The sequence below is a fragment of the Peromyscus leucopus genome, chromosome 20 (assembly GCF_004664715.2).
Source record: "Peromyscus leucopus breed LL Stock chromosome 20, UCI_PerLeu_2.1, whole genome shotgun sequence".
In the NCBI taxonomy this organism is placed as follows: domain Eukaryota; kingdom Metazoa; phylum Chordata; class Mammalia; order Rodentia; family Cricetidae; genus Peromyscus; species Peromyscus leucopus.
Genome location: NC_051080.1, coordinates 55,440,892 through 55,456,997, shown reverse-complemented (window position 1 = coordinate 55,456,997; position 16,106 = coordinate 55,440,892). Strand labels below are relative to the sequence as shown.

The 16,106-nt window shown below is 34.7% G+C and overlaps 1 protein-coding gene across 6 annotated transcripts in view; it reads left to right on the top strand.

Moving 5' to 3' along the window:
• Positions 1-16,106, top strand: part of Csmd3 (CUB and Sushi multiple domains 3) — a 1,154,880-nt gene that overhangs the window by 111,739 nt on the left and 1,027,035 nt on the right. The gene's annotated exons all lie outside the window — the stretch shown is intronic.

Sequence of the window (16,106 nt, the reverse complement as noted above, 5' to 3'; positions counted from 1 at the left end):
TCTGGGAATGAGAGAGTTATGTAAGAAGCAAAGTCAAGGGGACATTTTATCTCTTTGACACAGTGAATTCTGATCTCCCTGGCATTTCCAGCAGTGTGATGCTGAAATGCACATACATTAATTTCATTAAATACTATATGTGCCTAAAAACATCAGAATTTTATATATTTGTGTCCACCTTTTTATAATAATACCCAAATGCCTTTTGCTAGGAAGAAAACATCATGTAAAAAAAGCCAGGAGATAAAAGAAGTAAGCCTTTAAAGAGTAAAGCAGGTCACCAAAGCAAGCAGAACATATACAGTATCTGAAGGAGACTCCAGCACAGTGGGGACTTCATCCTGGACCCAGGATTGGGCACAATTAACCACACCAAAGCACCTGTTTTTATAGAGAGATCCTTTATTAAGCAGGGAAGAAAAGTTAAAGTGGCTGCTTTCTGACTCAGGCAGAGAACGGCAGCAAATGACCACACAGGTATGATTTGTAGGAGGAGGCAAAAGCAAAGTCTGTGTTAGGATGGGCTAGGATGCTGTGGCAAAGGAGACAGGGGAAGAGGGAGAAGGGGAAGTGGACAAGGGAAAGGGGAAAGGGATATTCGTCCAGGATGGACAAAGGACTGCCTCTGGGTAGAGGGTACACCTAAGTGGCAAATTGGCAAATGGCGGTTAACAAAGGTAAAGGGGGAAACCCCGTGTGGGGATGAGGTGTTTAATTTTAATTGGGTGTGTTGATTAGGTGAATCAAAGGGGCCTTATGATTGCTGGACTTTGGTAGTCAGCCTCAGGAGGAGAAAGTGGCCAAATAAGGGAATAAACTTTGGTGGCCAGCTTTAGGAATGCAATCTATTGTTTTTTAGCAAGGCGCAGGGAACGGGGGAGAAGTGCAAGGCCTGCCAGAGCCACATGCTTGAGTGGAGGAGTGTCCCTTCAAATATCTTCTTTAAGAAATAAAGTAATTCCTGAAAGATGCACTCTAGCTAGTGATGTTTTTAAATAGAATAGCATAAGTCAAAATATCTTTAAATATTATTCATAGCATGAATCATTGCACGGTCCAGGAAATTTTTCCTTTTACTAAATGTGAGACACTGAAGAGAAAAACCTTTCCTCAATTCTGAGTTTTCTTTAACAGGACAAACATAAGATCATTATAAAGAGCAGTCAAGAGAAAAAAATAAACAGAAGAAAAGAAAAGAACTACAATAACAAACATTTCTTAGAATAAAGTAAAAGTTGTTTTGGATAAACTCACTTAGAATAAAATAATGCCAGATTTCAAACAAATCTAAAAATGTCTTGATGCAGAGGATGGACCTAAAATAGGCACATGGGGAAAGGAATGTGAGGTTAACAAATTTGAGGCAATTGAATAATTTAGTGTTTCAGTGTTGTATATAATTACTGCTCTTTATAGTCAAAGGGATATAAACAGCTCAACTACAAATTGGTCTTGTTAGCAGAGAATTTAGTACAAAATTCTTTTATCCACCATTCTCCCTACAGCTTCTTGTTCCCAACATTCATATGCAAAATTGTTTCAAAATTATGCATAGGCCACTTTGATTCATATATGCAAGTGCCTTCTCCTCCAGGCAACATTTCTTCATTTTCTCTCCACAAGTGGCTCTCTCTTTGTTATCCTCTTACACTTAACACCTTCTTATCTCAGAAGTATGTCTGACTTGGCTTTCCATTCCATACCTAGTCCACCACATGGTTGTTGACTTACTAAATCCTGTAAGTTTGGTTCATTCCATGAGTCTCCCCCCAGAAAGGAATATTTTATTTTGGAGAAAACTGTTAAATATACCTTCCTTCCAGTGTTTTACCTTTTCCTGTTTTTTCCACACCTAGTCATTAATTTCAACTTTTCAAACCACAAATTGATGCCTCACACTCCTTTGCACATATCTACCATTTATTTCTAAAAACAAATGGTAAATTATTTCATGGCTTCCATTTAACTAAAAATTCAATACAAATACAAGATTAGCTGTTGATCTGTTAGACATGGGTCTTTCTATATCTCCCATGTACTAACAGATGGACTTTGACACACACTGAAGATTACCACTACTATTTCCTCTTTACAAGCAAGCTTTGGTGTTCTTACGGTATTTAAATTGTCTATGCCTTCTAGAACTTTCATTGTCTCCTTCTCATAGACATATTCTCAATATAATTTTAAATGTCCCTCAGGAAAACCTTTATAAGCTAATTTACACAAATAACTAAGAAAGTCATCTGGTCATTGCACTTGGTACAGTGTCTTGGTAAAAGGAAATGTATCAGCTCAAGACCCCCAAGGCCAAGTTCTCAGCAAAAAGGAGATGTCTTTGCCCTCATGGAACAGACAGCAGGGAATAAGAGACAAAGCCAAAGATGGGGAGCAAGGGAGAAAAAGAAGGGAATCAGGCAGCGGGTCAGGGGGGGGCATTTGTAGGGGAAAGGTAGGGCAGGCACCAGACTGCCTCTGGGTGGCACATAAGAGAATTGCAGTTTATAAAGGTAAAATGGGAAACCCCATGTTAGGATGAGGTGTTTAGTTTTAATTGGGTATGTTAATAGGTAAACCAAAGGGGGCTTTTAATTGTTGGACTTCAATACTTTGGTAGCTGGAACTTGGTAGTCAGCCTCAGGAGGAGGACGTGGCCAAATAAGAGAATAGACCTTGATGGCTAGCTTTGATTTTTATCATGGCAGAGGGAATTCAGAGAAGGGGAAGGTTGGCCAGAGGCAAGTTTGAGCCAGCTAGCATTTCTTCAGGTTTTATTTAGATGGTGAGAGAATAATTTCAGTTTATGCTTTATCTTAACTTGACCTTTTTATTCATTTCTTTGTGCCTTTACCATCTCAATAGAGGGTATTAATGCTTAAGCTTAGTATGCACTATGATATAGACTAACCCTTCTGAAGATCCATACAATAATTTCATATGCAAATAAAATACTTTCTAAGATTACAAACAGAACCCAAATGGCTCTCTATTTATTGGCAGGCAGTGACCATGAAGTATGTTAGGAACATATTATTTCTCAATATTGAGATTTTTAAAGTAGTAGACAATCATGGGAATTATAACTAAATTCACAATGTGCAGAAAAACAGGCTTGAGGTTGCTTTAATAACAATAATAAAAGCCAGTAAAGAAATTTGGGAAGTAGTAATTGTCTCCTGAACAAAATGTTTATCATAATGGCTAGTGTTGTCCGATTGACAAAATCTAGACTCACCTGGGAAAGGGCTTATCACATATCTGTGGGTGTTTTGCTGACTGTCTTAAATTAGGTAGAAAGATCTGCCCACTGGGGGTGGCACCACAACCTAGGCGGGATAATCTGGGCTGTATGAGAGAGGGGAAGACAAGCAGAGCACCAGCATGCATGCATGGCTCTTTCTGAATTTGCATGTCGTATGAGGACCTTTTTCCACCTCTTGCTGCCTTGACTTCCTGGCTATGATAGACTGTAACCTGGAACTGGTAGCTGGAATAAACCTTCTCTCTCTTAAGTTGCTTTAGTCAGATAGTGAAAAAAAAAAGTAACCAAGTCTCAAAGTTCAGGATTTCTAGAATTTCCTTCCATTTTTCATTTTCTATGGTAACAAAAATATTGGAGCTGAAACCTAAAACATGACCGTCACTCTCTTAGATATTACCTATATCAACATAAATGAATTTAAATTTCTACTTTTAAAAGGAAGATGCTAATCTCCTAAGGTTTTGCTAACAATTAAAGAAGATAGTTTCTCCAAAATACTTTGTATGTCTGGTGTTTAAATAAAGATTCACAGATACATATTTCTTTTATTTTGATGATAAGTTTTACTGATTAAATGAAAGTCACAAATTGTATTTAATAAGTTTAATTTCTTTTCACTGTATCAGTTTTTCTTAAATCATTTTTTAAAACTATCATGATTAAATTGCAAGTAACCATTACTCTCTGTGGTCCACAATTGACACTATAAAATAATTTCTATATTTATTTAGTGAGCAAAGAAAAGCTTCTACCATTATTAAAGATATGCTTTCCCCCCTTTCCTCAGGTATATTCATTTAACTGTTTTGGCTTTAACTCCACTGTTATAAGAATTTTTACAACCCACTAGAGAGGAATCAACATAATAATATTTGCAAAGCATTTCAAACTTCATAAAATACTGTCCCATCATTTTCCATTCCATCTGATATTCACTCATACAAGAAACACTACATGTTTCTAGTATTTTTTACTCTAAGCTCTGTGGAAGGTAAGGAACTAAAAGATCCCTTCCAGCACATAGAAAGCACACTAATGGAGTGTGGAGAGTACTACGATGTGTATATGTATTTTCCTAATGCTAGTATAACTTAAAGTCAGAGTAAATGGTTCAAAATTGAGTACAGAAAAAAATGTAAGTCAAATGTAACTGGAATCACTTTGCTGTTTTAAAAATACATAGAATGGAAAACTAAGGAGAGAAAGGTCATGAAGGAGAGGAACATCTTGTGTGTGTGTGTGTGTGTGTGTGTGTGTGTGTGTGTGTGTGTGTGTGTGTGTGTGTGCAGCTTCAGTATGACAGGGATCTGAACTTGAAGGAGACAGATGGCATGATTTCTAGATGAGGAAGAAGATGTAAGAAGTCAAGAAATCCATATAGTATACATACACTTATTCTGACAATGAAAATCTACAGAAAAATGTCAGTCATGTACATAGTTCCATCTTACTTTTAAGAACCTACAAACAGGATATCATAAATTAATAAAGAACAGACACACTCAATGAGTGACATTAAGAGAAATCAGAGGATTCAAAAAATGTCTACCTTTCTAGTAAGGTGGTAAAGAAGTGGAAAACTTTAAATAACTTGATTTGAATACTTGGTGTGTTCAGATTTCATTTCTCCCTGAATGTAAGATATCTGAGTATGTCTGATCAGTAATTATTTGATTTTGGAACAGAACTTTGCCTAGTTTACAGGGGTAGTTTTCATAAATTACAAATCTCATTGGATATTGCTTTAAAGAAATATCTCTGTTTTCCAATCTGGAATCTCTGACCAGATATTCAAGTTGATTTTTTTAGGTTCAATTTTTTTAACCTCCTTCTACTCTGCTTCAGTTACCAAGTGTTTTGTAAAAAATCATATCCAAACATTAGTGAATTAAATGAATGCTAAGACTTTATGGGTGAAGTTTCTGACATCCCCTAGGATGCATAATCTCACACACAGCAAGCCTCAAGTCTCAACCCTAGACAAAGAACTAAAGACAACTAAGGAATGCTAGAGCAGAAGAAATAGTTGTCCCCAGGGAAGACCACACTAATTGATTATCTAATAATATACGATCAGCCCTGAAAACAGACATAAAAGTAACATTATGTAGACAGCACATTTTATATTTTCCTAAATATATATACACATATATGCATATATAACAATAATTAATGATAAAAGAAAACAACGGGGTGGAGGAAGGAAAGGAAAGGGGAAATAATATAATTATATTATAATCTCAAAAAATAAAATAAACACATAAACAACAACATGTAAATTTACAGCATTGTCTAGGCTATTTTTGCTGAGCTGGGTGGATTTTTCTCCCTCTGAATGCTTTAACCTGGGGCCCCGGCTGGGGCTGCAACACTGGAAACAGTTTAATTCACTTTTTCTTGACATCATCTTGCATAGGTGCAGTAGTGGTCATGGTTAGCTGCTGCTTTCTTGACAGGAGGTTAAGCATCTCTCCTGCTGCCCCAGGTTCCTAACTTGAAGCTTCTAACTCCTTGTCTTCTCATGAGCCGAGCAAAAGAATTGACTTACAATGCACGTACTTCCACTTTATTATAGGGAATAGGACATGCTGCCCAGATTGAAGGAGGATAAATAGATTTCAACAGTTCCTGGCAAGAATACCATGAGTACAAAGACATGAGATGAAATATTGGGAGAAAACACTATTTTATATTATGGGATGTAACCCATTTTAAGATTATGTCTAAATGCAGATTTTCTATTTACTCTAAAGAGTAACTGTTTTCAAGGGAAAAAATGAACTTAATGTCATGTGAAATCATGTACATGATTTTAAAATAGGCCGATTATTGGGATATATTTTTAAGTCTATCAAAATTCTAGAAATTATTTTTTTGTATTTTTCAAGTTGTTATTTTGCAAGTCCCAGTGTCAGCATGATTTATGTACCTCTACAAAAGTATTCAGCATCTGAGCTATTTATTGTATGTTCTTTTTTTTGTAACAGTGACAATAAAATTTCATGAGCTAGCTATTCATTTGTGGTAAGACAGTCATTCTATATGCATCCAATGTGGACTAATGAGTTTATAGTATCATACTTTACAAATGCAAACTTAAATACTATTTATTCAGCACATGCTCTGGTTAATGTTAGAAATTTGCACTCAGAGTAGGTTTAAAAATGATGAAAGATAACAGATCATCAAATTTAAAAAAAAAAAAAAAAAAAAGAATCCTTACCATAGGCAGAGATTTTTTAAGTGTGGGACTTAAAGAATATAGTATATAGAGACTACTACCAATTGAGATATGTGTCTGGTGCTCCTGTAAACTTTTTAATAAACAGCATGACACATGGAGGCACTGAATATTGTGACTCTCTATGTACAGAAAAATGAAAAACAGACCCAATACAGTCTAGCAGATCTTTACTTGTATCCAGGACCAAGACTGCAAGAGTATATTGAAAACTTAATTGAGAAATTCCTAAATTAAAGAGGCAGAATTAAATGAGTATCATATTGTTGCATATTGTGTAATGGTGTTTTAAAATGAATGCACTTTCATTAATGAAGCCATGGAAAATTGTCTATGATACTTGGAAGGCTAAAACTGATGAAAGTAGGAAAGTGGATCTTAGTGTATCTAAGCTCTGGTAAAATAAAACAGTTAAAAGAAAAACCCAAACAACAAATTATGCTTAAGAACAGGCAATTGCTATTTCTCTCAGGCTAATAAGATATTTTGTGTATTCAAAAAGAAACATTTTAAAATAAAAATAAAAACAAACTGTATATAAATACTCTTTCTTCCAATGCTCTACCTGCACTTTCTTAATCTCTAGATTTCTTCATTATTCCTAAATAATCAATAGTTTTCTATTTATTATTACTCACTCCCAAAGCTTTGCATTCTAGTAAAGAAACAGTTTGCCATCAGAATGAATTCTTGTCCAATAAACTGCACTAGATGTTTTTCTGTAAGTTTTGGAGTTTAGTGTCTCTGATACATGGTCATACTTCTCTTACATGAATCTCTGCTAGACTGAAATATTATATAAAGACCTGTGCTTGCATTCTAGTTTCTATAAAACGAGGGTAACAACAGTAGGTACCTTAGCATTCTATGGTACATATTAAAATATTTAGAAGAAAATTCTCATGTGCATAGTTTAATAATCACCTTCAGACTCATAAAGATAATTCAAGATCCTAATGGAGCTATCCAGTTTGCAAAGTGCACATCTGGGTCATGGCCTATGAAAATTACCCCATTTTTGTTCTCTATTTTCTGTTTAAGTGGCAGAGGTGACTATGTCTCTCACTTCCACTTATCTGGCAACCTTTGCCCTTTCCTCTGAGACTCCTTAGACGTAGAAAACCCCAGCAAAACACTAACTAAAACTCCATTTTAAAGACTTGGTTCTTTCTTGGAGGTACTCAACCCTAGGCCATTAAGCTATCTCCCTTCTGCCAGCAGCTGTCCTACTAGAAGCACTTAGATACGTTTCAGACACCGTGAGTGTTAAATATCATTTCTCTTTATTTTCATCATCCTTTGAAATGCTCTTTTAAAAATGTTGTTCAGTTAACATGAAAGCGTGTATCTTGACAGTGAGTCTCAACCATATCTTTTTGCCAGCAGCCATCTGTCAGCAGGTTCATGCTGGACTGTCACTACAGTTAAACTAAATTACACCGTCAGTGGTATGAAAACCCATTCAATGACAATTTATCTTCTGGCTCCTCTATTTCCCTGCATAACATCACATACTGAATTGTGTCCCCCAAATGATAATGTCATCAGAGCTGTCAATCACACTCTTGCTTTCCAAACCCTGCAAGAAAGAAAGCATGCAAGGGAGTTTAGAAGTCTTTGTGATTTGTTTTCCGATGTGCTAAAGAATTCTAACCTGCACTTTCCAGAACTACAAAAAACTTTGATTTTTTTTTTCACCTTACAAATTTTTCAATATACTGTTTCTTCTCAAGTAAATAGTAACTCCGGGCCCAAGGCAAGAGCCACAGAGGTGTAGAAGGAGATAATAACCACAACAGTTATTATTAGCACTAGGTTAAGATGTACAGAGCAACAATATATAGAGAAAAAAATCACATTATGGCTGCTGTAGTAAGGAGAATGAGTGTCAAAAGACAGATAAGTTTCAATACCGCCGTGAAAGGCTTTTAACTTCTTTACTGATACAGAAATATTTTTCTTTGCTTTTTCCAGTCCAGTACTTCCTTTCAAAGGTTTATTTCTTTAATTTTATATAGAAGTTTTCAAAATAAAGCATGACAGACAGTTTATCTCTTACTGTAGGTTTTTGAAAGAGTCAGGGAAAGGGTGATTGGATTAGGATAACCCCAAATACAACAATTGAGATGAGGTCCATTACCTGAGGAGTATTTTGTCATTTAGAAACAAAGGAAAGCAAGTTAAGTGTCAGAGGCCACAACATTTTAATGTTTTTTGTTTTGTTTTGTTTTGGTTTTGGTTTTTTTGTAGCTGAAGTTTTCCTGGTCCTGCCCGGTTCCCATAGCCACATAGACCCACAGACACTCACACCTCTGTGTGAATACACAGAGGCTTATATTAATTATGAACTGTATGGTCTCATGGCTCAGGATTCTCACTAGTTAGCTCTTACATCTTAAATTAACCCATTTCAATAAATCTATACTTTGCCACGTGGCTTGTGGTTTACCGGTATCTTTACATCTTACTTCTCATGGCAGAGGCTGGTAGTATCTCCTCTGTTCCACCTTTCTCCTTCCTCCTCTCTAGTTAGAATGTCCCAACTAACCCTATTCTGCCTCACCATTGGCCAAACAGCTTTATTTATCGACCAATCAGCAACACATATTCACAGCATACAGAACGTTATCACCCATCAGTTTTTCTTCTAGTCACCCACAGTTTTAAGCTGCCTATAGAGATATAGGTAAGAGTATTTGTATATATTCCCCAAACAACAAACTTGAACATCAGAACATCAATATGAACTTCCCTATCATTCTAAATCATTGTATAATTTGCTGCATTGTGGTGATTTTCTAATATACTCCTCTTAGACTTTTTAAAGCTTTAATATTTGATTTAAAATGCAATGTAAAGAATAGGGAGAGGCTCAATTGATAAAGTATTCACTGCACAAGGAAGGATGTAAATTCAATCCATAGTCCCCAAATGAAGGCTGGGTAGATGTGAATAAATGTATCTTCAATCCTGTTGAGGCAGATGCAGAAGGCTCTCTAAATGCCATTGGCCATTCAGATTTGCTAAATTGGCAAGATCCAGATTAAGTGAGACAGTGTTTCAAAATTTAATCAAAGAGCTATTGAGGGAGCCAGCAGAGCTTGGACTCTAATCTACAAAGACAGACAGACAGACTGACATAATACTGACACATACATACACATGCACACACATAATATTGAGAAATATTTAGACTGAATGAAATCAAATAAGCTTTTTACAACAGGAAAGGTGAAAATATAGAAGTCACAGAATAAAGTGAAATACTACCCTATCTTATCGGTGGAATTAGACATGATACAGAATATTCATTTTTTAAATTCCATTACTTTGAAAATTGTTAGCAAGTTATATCACAATAAGAGAAAAAAAAATTTCTTTAAAATATGATGTAAAATTCAAAGGAGCAGCCAGGAATGGTGGCACACACTTTCAGTTCCAGCACTCGGGAGATTGGGAGGCAGAGGCAGGCAGATATCTGTGTGTTTGAGTCGAGCCTAGTCTATACAGTGAGTTCCAGGACAGCCAGAGCTACATAATGAGTCTCTGTTTTGAAAATAAAGAGTAAAAAATAAATTAATTAATTAAAAGATCCAAATGAGCTTGTTGGTACACCAGGTTTTATTTATTTATTTTGTGTACACCAGTTTTTAACTGACCTTTGAACTACCTCTGTAGAATTAGTTTTCAAATCTATTGTATACTATGGCTGAGAAGTGAAGAGAAAGAGGGAAAGTAATCCTTAAACAACAGTGAAAAATTCCTGGAAGTAGACCTTAGTATATGAAAAACTGCAACCGCATGAAATTAAATGCAAGAGTCTATGTGTGTGTTCAAATCCCTTGTTGGGGCTCACAGGGGCTCCCTAGAAAGGCCTTTCTCAAGGTCAGAGAATCTGAGCTTGCTTTACACAGCAGGGCTGCATAATAAGATGATTTGGCCATGGGCATGCTTACAAGGTGTTTTGAAGGGTCTACACTTGGCTGTATTTGTGCCTTGATCTTGAAAGGGGGAGGTCTTTTGCCTTGTCGCTTGGCATTGTAGAAAAAGCCCTTCAGAATAAACCTTGAGGTAACTGGGTGTTGACCCAGGGCCCTCCAGAAGCTATCCTGTGTCTCTGTCTTTCTTATCTTTCTTTTTTTATTTTTCCATCTAATACATCTTCAATCCTCTTTCCTCCCCACAAGAAGTCTTGGAAATATGTGAGCTGGACTCCCACAATCCCTGCTTTGTTAGTTGGTACCTATCAACTCCATTACTTCTAATTATTCTTTCTTTCTGTGTCTGTTGCTTCAACTGAAAATTGAGATTAGAGGATGCACCTCACAGGGATATTGAGAAGATTAAATGAATCATTATTTGTAATGCTTGAATGAACAGAACCAAATCTCAAAGCAAGGGTTTTGTCTTCTTTAATTAAGGACAAATAAATTAAACATGAAACAACACATTTGCCTTGAATAACCATAGTGTGCAGAGATGAGGTGGGTGATTTACATTCAGGACAACATGTCTTCTTTACAAGGAGATGGTCCTGCATTCTCAGGACTTCTGCATAGTTTTAGAATTTTACAGTAAGCTTGCACATCAAACATAATGAGTCATATTCATGATCATATTTAAGCACAATAATCTCTCTTTTCTCTGAATATTCGATTTCTTCTTCTTTTTTAAATCTCTGGCTCTATCTTATAATGACAGAACTTACATGGACTCTTAGCATACCAGCAAGCCATATCTGAGAGATATTTTCATGGGCCAGCATCTCAGGACAGCAGGAAATAGGGAAAAAGAGAAATATTTAAGTTGCAAAAGCAATACTCACCATATAGATATTTTTGAACTTAGCATGGTATACCATTTTAAATTTGCATAACCATTCAGGCATTGTGAATGCTATATGCAAATACAGTTCTTTACCACAAGCTCTTACACTTTGAGCACATAAAATTGGTCAATATCACTTAGAAACTCAAATACTGACATTTTTATAGATGTTGTAAATATTCTGTAGCTGCAATAAGTTAAAACGTAGGAGAAAAATTCAAAGCCAGGTAGTCAAAACTGTTATTCTTTTAGATGATTAAATTATAGATACCTTTTCTGGTATTCTATGAGCTTTACAGGAATTTCTGCTGTTCCACACAAGAATTGTTAAAGGTAAGTGTATCCACCCTGGATGTCTCAGAAAGGCTGACTGTTTCCCAGAACTCAGGCACTGATCCAGCTTTATGCATACACAAAGCTTAAATTATAATATTAAAGGTGATAAGAAGGTACATATGAGCAAATATTTCATTTAAAGAAAAGAGGAATATTTTAATTAAAAAATCTGTTTTTCACTAATTGTTATAGCATGCACACAGACACGTGTATTCTTAAAAAAAATCCAGGGTTATGGAGATTTGAAATTGTTCAGAATTGTTGGAATTATATCAAGGACTTTAAGTTTAGGACACCCAAATTTTACAGGGTATAATTAGTTGTAACTCAACCCTTTTGTGCTAAAAATTCAAGAGATTAAGTTATTCAAGACAGAAGAGTATGATTCACAAGCATTATATTGATTAATTATTCAAAAATTCCCTGTTTCAACCTATGCAGTACATATGTTATGAATGATACAATGTACAATCTGTCATTGTGTTATACGAAACCCATAATTTCTTAAAGTTAAAACTTCAACACTGATACATTTTTGCAACATGATATCTCATTTGACAAACAGAACATCAAAACTAAGCAACATATAGCTGTCTTTCAATGTGTCTTTTACAATTAACCATCACAATTTAGAAGGTACTTTTATTATAACTTTATTCTAATTTTTCTTGATCTCACCACATATGCAATGTACTGATTAACTTTTCCTATCCCTGTTACTGATGCTTTAGAATTAATTTAGATGTCACAATTATCAGTATGCTATTCATTTATAGGAGTAACCTACACTTTTTAAAAATGCATGATAGAATGAAGATTTGAAGCTAGGGAGCATTGAGAAAGTAGTTCTTACCCTTAGGCATTACAGTGCAGTGTTTACTAGGTCTGGTAATGCTTTTCCAAAGGAGTCTGGAGTCTGGTTGAAAAGCTTCCCACCATTGCTTATTTGAAACTGGCAACATTTGTACAAATCTGCTGTGTATCTGTTAGATCTTTCAAATACCGCTGGTAATGTTTTGGATTTTCTATAGCCTTGTTAAGTCTTATTTTGGAAGACAGTGAATATTCTAAGTAACCCAAGGCTAAACAGACAAATCTACACACAGATGTTAAATATAAAGAGCCAATAAATTCAGAAGAGCAGTGTAGCTAGAGTTTTCCTGCCTTGTCCACAGTCAGGACATATTTTTGTCACCAGCCAGTCCCACAGCCACTCAGACCCAACCAAGTAAACACAGAGACTTATGTTGCTTACAAACTGTATGGCCGTGGCAGGCTTCTTGCTAACTGTTCTTATAGCTTAAATTAATCCATTTCCATAAATCTATACCTTGCCACGTGGCTCATGGCTTACTGGCATCTTCACATGCTGCTTGTCATGGTGGCAGCTGGCAGTGACTCCTTCTGCCTTCTTGTTCTTTCTTTTCTCCTCTCTGTTAGTCCTGCCTATATTTACTGCCTAGCCACTGACCAATCAGTGTTTTATGTATTGACAAATCAGAGCAATTTGACATATAGACCATCCCACAGCAGAGCACTATGTATTTTATCCTACCAAGAAGCAAAGGAATGGTTATTTGGGACATACAAAATGGTGTGAAGAAGAAGGATGAGAAATCGAGTATAATCTAGAATACTCTAATGAGCTACTGAAACTAATGCACATGGGAGGAAGAATGCCACTTGAACAATATTATCAGTTACATTAAACCTAAAGAATGTTTATCTGATATGAACAAAGTCAGGGTAAAATAACAAGATGTGAAATCAGTTTAATTTTTTAGTAAACAGCTCAAAACTTAACAACTCCTTATTTCCTCAAGAGTGATTTTATCATCCTCAGAGACCATTGTAATAGCTTATCATATGTTAACACAGTATTAGTTTCGATATATTTACTACACTTATGCTTTGAAGCTTAGTAGATAAAATTAAGTTGTAAATTTTAGTTATCATGGGGAAAAGGGAAAAGGAAGATGGAGGATCCGGAATTTAAAGTTATCCTCGGCTACAAAATGAGTTCAAGACATGCCTAGGATATATGAAACACACTCATAAATGAAATTGAAAGAATAATTAAATAAACAGTTTATCACCTCAGACTTAGTAAATGATTATGTCTTGAACTGTTGAGTTCTCTGAAAAAAACTTTTTGAAGGACTAATTCAGCTGATTATTATAATTTAATTTTATATGATTCTTTATAGCACTAAAATTAGCTGAAGAAGATGTTGAATGGAGTAGTTTTACAGAGTCTAAATATACTTCAATAGAGAGCGGCTGGCACTAAGGACTCTGAAGCAGTAGCTTGTGTTAAGTGAATGCATCCAACAGAATGAGGGGACACAATATTAAAAAGTGGTGTTCTTTTGTTTGTTTGGTTTGGTTTGGTTTCACCAAATTAAGCAAATAAGTATATGTCTTGAATAATTAAAACCAGTACTGAGAAATAATTTCAGATGTGAGAAAAATCAACCTAGTATGACAGACTGAATGAAGAAAGAATAAATATGAAACCAAATACAAATGGACATTCAGTGATTGAAACATTTACAGTATCCTCTGGATGTTTCATACATACAATTTAGTATAGATGCAATTAAGAATATGACCATACATTTAATTAAATATGCAAAATGGTAGTTTGAATAGCAAGATATATGGTTATATTTTTAATGCAAATGCTCATGCTTTGTTTAGGAATTCATAAGTATTCATTTTTCAATTAAATATATTTAGTGTAATAATTAAGATGTGTGATTAAATCTCTAGCATCACTACTAACAGAATGTAAAATTATCATTGATACGATGTACTATTCTTGTTGATATCTGTATGGTTGTAGATGCTTATCACTTCAGCATAGATCCCATTTAGTAGACTCTATATTCTCTTTTGTTGAGTATATTTGTTATTTTTTTTTTTGATTTTTGTACCTGTGTTCAATAGCAATATACATCTGAGTTTTCATGGTGTTTGGCTATATCTTTGTTTGATTTTGATGTTCAGATCATGCTAGACTCTAGTAATATGTTTAGAAGGTAGTTTCCACTCCAATACTTTGGATAATTTGAGACTACCTATCATTAGCTCTTTCTGAAACTTTCTATAAATTTTAAGAATGAATCTACCTGTTTTCATTAGTTGGAAAAATGTTCTTACTGATTCAGTCTTGCTACACATCATCTGTTGAGATTTACTGCTTTTTTTCATCATCCCATATTGCTAAGACTTATGTCACCAGGAATTGATTCATATATTCTAAGCTATCCAATTTGTTGGTGTACAGTTTTTCAAAAATGGACTTAATTATCCTATATATTTCTATAGTATTTGTTTCATTTTGTTCTAGTCCAATATTTATTTTATTAGTTTTGACCTCTTTTAAATTTTTTTATAATTTTCTTGATGTTTTTAAGAAAGTAACCTGTGGAGCCAGGGGATATACACTTGATATAATTCATTACATTTTTTTTCTAAATATTTAAAACTAAAGCATTTACTTAGGATTTATTTGTATTTCTGTGACTGTCATCTTTTCAACTGAGTTGCTCCTAGATTTTTTTCCTGAAATATATTAGATAAAATGACTCAATTATCAAAAGGTTTGAAATTAAAAGGCTTGAAACACCATGCCTATAAATTTGGAATATTTTATGAACTTGGAAAAATTAACTATCTTAAATCTTCAAGCTTATTTTCTCTGAGGTTAAAGGTCTGAAATCAGAGCCAGAAGAAATCACTAATATAAATGTACAGAGTAAAAATATATATAATAACACCAGGTAATTTCTATAAATTACCAATTCAGAGATCCCATGAAGATGATTTATAGTGGTATGTTTTTCAGATAATTCTCACACATACTCTGGACATACTTGAACAACTACAGTCACAGTGATTAGGGATGAGGTGGAGGATTTTGAGCTGAAGGCCAACATAATACTCAAGGTGAATGACAGGACATTCTTACCCATAGAGTAAGACCTTGGCTCAAAAACCTAAAGGAAATAAACAAAAGAAAGTGGTGTGTGTGTGTGTGTGTGTGTGTGTGTGTGTGTGTGTGTGTGTGTGTAAATTCTTAAGAAGTTTGTGAAAGTTAAACAGTATCAAATTACCTGGAATAGTCATAAAGAATGGGTGATTTGGGTGGAAGTTTTCCATGTTGCTTCTTGCTTAAAATTTAGGACAAGTCATTCATCTTGATATAGAAGAAGCTGTATTTCTGGCTGGTGTATCATTGTGCAGATAATAAGAAAAAAATATAAGTAATGATAACCAGAATGTTCTTCCAGAAATACACCATTGATTCAATATAATATGAAAATGTAGAACACTATGGTGTATTTTTTAAAAAGAAGTCTATATAAGCCAAAAGAATTTAATGAGTGATAGTTTACCAATATGTCTAGTTTAATGTGTCAAAGAAGAATGTTTATG